General features: G+C 42.3%; 2 protein-coding genes and 1 gene segment (V, D, J or C); 1 reads left to right on the forward strand and 2 right to left on the reverse strand.

The window, feature by feature from the left end:
- Nucleotides 1-5,000, reverse strand: part of LOC133996245 (immunoglobulin kappa light chain-like) — a 630,565-nt gene that overhangs the window by 88,192 nt on the left and 537,373 nt on the right. The window lies entirely within an intron of this gene.
- Nucleotides 1-5,000, forward strand: part of LOC133996249 (Ig kappa chain V-III region MOPC 63-like) — a 630,498-nt gene that overhangs the window by 86,420 nt on the left and 539,078 nt on the right.
- Nucleotides 1-5,000, reverse strand: part of LOC133996211 (glutamate receptor ionotropic, kainate 5-like) — an 88,938-nt gene that overhangs the window by 7,029 nt on the left and 76,909 nt on the right.

Consider the following 5,000-nt stretch of genomic DNA (forward strand, 5'->3'; position numbering starts at 1 on the left):
ACATGTGCTGATGAACTGAGAGCGAGACGAAGCGGCGGCTGCATCTTTCATATAAATCAAACATGCACCTGAGCTCTGTGTTCATGTTCACACTGTTAAAACTAAATATAGACCTCTGCCGACGGGGACATTGATTTTGGGGACTGTTTGTTATGTTGACGGTGACTCAGCAGCAGCAGCATGGTGTCGGCCGCCGACCCTGCACCTCTCTGAGAAATCACTAATAATTTGCAACAGCTTTGTTTTTGTGGCTCCAGTAAAACCACCAGAACAGAAAGTGGAAAACAGCTCACATGTTTACGATATTTGTGTATCTTTGTTGTTTTGACATAGATGTTGAGCTAACCGCAGCTCTTCCAGCCTCTTCGGTTCTGTTCTTATTAAATGACTCTAGTGTTGACTTCACACCCATTTTATTGTCTGTCTCTTGCTATAAATGCTGGTGCCACAAGCTATTAAACACAAGTAAAAAGTTTCGGGAACACATGTCCTCATATTTGAGGTCATACGAGGAAGTAACTTAAAACTGCATTCTATCAAAAGGCCACCAGGGGGCGATCGTTTTGGTGTCAAAAGGACTTCCGTCTCTATACAAGTCAATGGAGAATTCACCAACTTCTCACTTGATTTCTAACCTCAGTAAAGGTTTTCAAAATATGTTTATGGTCTCAATCGCTAGTTTAAAGCCTTCTTCAATGCAGTATGATGTTCATTTGGGACATTTTGGCCTCCCTGATTTTATATGTGACGATAAAGCAGGGTATGCATTAGGGCGTGGCTACGTCGTGATTGACAGGTTGATTGGTTCACAGGTTCAGGAGGGCGCCTCATGCTCCTCCTGATGCCCATATAAGTAGAATCCGTGTTTTTATTTTTCCCAACATGCACCTCAAATGTTCAAGATGGGGCTGCTCAGATCCGATACTATTGGCCTCCGAGCAGCAGTCCACAAACCAATGGGTGACGTCACGGATGTTACGTCCATTTCTTATATACAGTCTATATATACCTACGAACGAGGACAAATGGTTTTAAGGATGTGTGTATTGATAATTTTGTCATTGCAATTTTGCACAACTGTGAATTCTGTAATTGATTTTAATTCATTATATATTCCATCTCAGGGACTACGGGTGGAAAACAGCAACTTGCTTAAAACCTGCTGTAATGCATCTCTCCTTGTTTTATGCAGGGTTAATGTTTTATTGCGCAATGATGCTCAGAGCAGTCAGAGAGGTGGAAATGCACAATATTATTATATAAGGACACAAAAATGCACTCGTAGTTTATGTTCTCTTGGTGCAGGAGATGTGTTTTTACTACTTGTTTTCATTTTTCCCCATTAAAATTTAAAATAACACAGGAACAACCAATCCCACGATGGGGTCGGTAGTCACAAGTGCACAAGACATATTTGATGGCTCATATCTTTTGAACAGAATCAGCTGAAGGAGAGTAAGACCTCTCTATTCCTACCTGACACTTTAGGCCAGGGGTGTCCAAACTATTCCACAAAGGACCGTGTGGCTGCAGGTTTTCATTCCAACCAAGCAGGAGCACACCAGACTTGACACATTTAATCAAATGAGCTCAGTCTTCAGGCAGTTGATTGGTCGAATCATGGGCTCTTGATTGGTTGGAACAAAGCCTGCAGCCATATGGCCCTTTGTGGAATAGCTTGGACATGCCTGCTTTAGGATTTCATTACAAATTAAAAGGGAAAGTAAAAAGTGGGACTACCAACCCCGTTCTCCCCTCCATCATCAGGCTCTAATCATTAAAATATGATTAACTTTGGTCCAGACTGACAGATCTAGACTGTCGGATTGCCCTGATGATGTCTCACAGTGACTTTGGTGAGACCTGAACACCATGAGATTGATATTTTAGTTTTTTAGTGAAATGTTAAAAGACGAAGAAGAAAAAAAAGAGAGAAAGGTTTTTAATAATGTGAGAAAGAAACACTTTTTAACCTTTGTGTCGTCCTCCCGGGTCAAATTAACCCCGTCTGTTTTGACTGTTCCTTCTTTCCTCCCTTCCTTCCTTCCGTCTGTCTTTCCTCCCTCCCTCCTTTTCTCATTATTTCCTCCCTTCCTTCTTTCCTTCCTCCACCCCCCTCTTCCTTCCTTCTGTCCTTCCTTCTTCCCTCCCTCCTCTTTCCTTCCCTCCTTCCTTCCTGCCTTCTTTCCTTCCCTCCTTCCTTCCTTCCTTCCTCCCTCATTCTCTCTTTCTTTCCTCCCTTCCTTCCATCCTTCTTTCCTCTGTCCTTCTTTCCCTCCTTCCTCTTTTCCTTTCTCCCTCCCTCCCTACCTCCTTCCTTCTTTCCTCCCTCCCTCGTACCTTCTTTCCTTCCTTCTTTCCTCCGTCCTTCCTTCTTTCCTTTCCTTTCCTCCCTTCCTTCCTCCCTCCTTTCCTTCCACCCTACCTTCCTTCCTTCCTTCTTTCCTCTGTCCTTCTTTCCTTCCTTCCTCTCTTCCTCTTTTCCTTTCTCCCTCCCTCCCTCCCTCCTTCTCTCTTTCCTCCCTCCCTTCCTTTCCTTCCTCCCTTCCTTTTTTCCTTTCCTCCCTCCTTTCCTTCCTTGACGCGAGGACAACAGGAAGGTTAAAGGAATAAAAGAGAAAAATGGGAAAGAAAAGCAGTAATTTCTGAATTAGTTTTAATCCATTTAGAAAAAAAAGAAATATTAGGCTCATAATTTATTTTAAAACTTGCTTTAAAAAAAAGAATATTTGGCTTCTGTTTCCAAAGTAAAAAGGTGCAATAAATTATGTTAAGAAAGAAAGTCAGGAGGTGAAAGATGAATCATCCCGTATCTGTGAAATACGGACTATCTAACCACTAAAAGTGTCATCGTTTTATCAGAGCTGAATTATCTTTTACCTTGAACACGATCGTCCGGCTGTCTGTCATTCACTGAAAGTCAGACTCACTTTTTAATGGAATAAAGACGAAGATGAGCGAGTGCCACGGAGAGGAAGTGAGGACATTACGTGATTTATCGCCACGTAGTGAACAAAATATTAGAGACAACTATCAGTATAATTCAGTCCAGTATAACTAGAACCATTAGCATTGAGCTGAATCAGCACCTTTCTCTGTCTATAACTCAGTAACTCAATAACAATAACTCAGTGCTGCTTTATTAAAGTAATAAATTGACTCTTTACAGGCGACTTTAGTATCCTGACATGCATGTTCTCTTTTTAATGCTCCTTCTTTATTGTCTCTGTCACTATTTGCTTTATTAACCTGAAGTGAGGATGAAACGTTGGCAGTTTTATAAAATGAAGGCATGAAGCGCTGACAGATCGGAGCTATAGTTCCTTTGTTTCTTCTTTCTTTGTTCTTTTATTCTGATCTCAGCTTTTATTGATAAGATGACGTTGTGAGCCCCAGTAACCAGTAATGACTGTAGGATGAGGGTCCAACGGTAGGTGTGAAACCTAAAGGATTGTGGGAAACGAAGTTAATGGGCTGAGACACTACATAAATAATGATAATAACTTATAGGGCTTTTCCATTAAACAGTTCTAGCACTACTCGGCTCGACTCTACTCTGTTTTTTTTTGCTTCTCCATCAGGGATAGTACCTGGTATCTGCTCTGCCGAGGTTCCAAGCGAGCCGAGCCGATACTTAACCTCCTGCGACCTCATATGGGGAGATTACATTTATGGTTTGCTGGACCTTATACTTAATTCTGCTGAACTTTGACCTGTTGTCCTCGTTCGTACCAGGCGGGGAGTTCCGGTCTCTTGAAATGAGGCCAACGTGGAAGTAACTTAAAGCTGCATTCTATCAAAAGGCCACCAGGGGGCGACCGTTTTGGTGTCAAAAGGACTTCCGTCTCTATACAAGTCAATGGAGAATTCACCAACTTCTCACTTGATTTCTAACCTCAGTAAACGTTTTCAAAATGTGTTTATGGTCTCAATCGCTAGTTTAAAGCCTTCTTCAATGCAGTATGATGTTCATTTGGGACATTTTGGCCTCCCTGATTTTATATGTGACGATAAAGCAGGGTATGCATTAGAGCGTGGCTACGTGGTGATTGACAGGTTGATTGGTTCACAGGTTCAGGAGGGCGCCTCATGCTCCTCCTGATGCCCATATAAGTTGAATCCATGTTTTTATTTTTCCCAGCATGCACCTGAAATGTTCAAGATGGCGCTGCTCAGATCCGATACTATTGGCCTCCGAGCAGCAGTCCACAAACCAATGGGAGACGTCACGGATGTTACGTCCATTATATATACAGTCTATGGTTTGAAGCCTATGTGCAAAAAGTTTTTACTTAAATGTGATTGGGTATTGTTTTCCCAGTGTGTATCGGAGAGAAACACAGATTGTAAGGGCAACTTTAAAGGAGTTCCACTTTGTGTTTGTCTAAATCTTTTTCAGTTATTTAGTTTTGTGAACATCTGATCAGGAGTCCTCCAGGATCTGGACTGTGTAATGAGGAGGAGACCTCTGACTCACTGGAGTTAATACAACCTGCTTCATTCATTCTTATCATCTCATTCTGCTGCTTTATATCCAACCAGCAGCATGACTGACAGGCCGGTCTCCTGAACACTGCTCATCTTTTACGTCCCGCTGCTCCGTCTCCTCTCCTCACATCTCTTCTTCCCTCCTTCATTAAGTATGCTAATCTGTGTGCGCTAACACTTATCACCAGAAACAAATCTGAGGTGGCGGACGCGGCGAGGCCGGAGAGCAGAACGGAGCCAAACTGGAATCAGGAGGGTTTTAATTTGCCAAGAACAGCAGCTGCACAAAGACTACGACCCGGTTCACTACTGAGACTCTGAGACCAGACACAGGAGGAGAAACACAACACAGACCCGATACATTACAGGAGGTATAATCAGCAAAATAACCTTTATTACCCTCAGAGTATACTTATTTTATACTAAGACTGAGGCAGTATACTTGAAGTTTACTTTTTATATACTATATTTTATATACTTAACCCTCCTGTTGTCCTCGAGTTAAGGAAGGA

Source organism: Scomber scombrus, chromosome 16, assembly GCF_963691925.1.
Source record: "Scomber scombrus chromosome 16, fScoSco1.1, whole genome shotgun sequence".
NCBI lineage: Eukaryota > Metazoa > Chordata > Actinopteri > Scombriformes > Scombridae > Scomber > Scomber scombrus.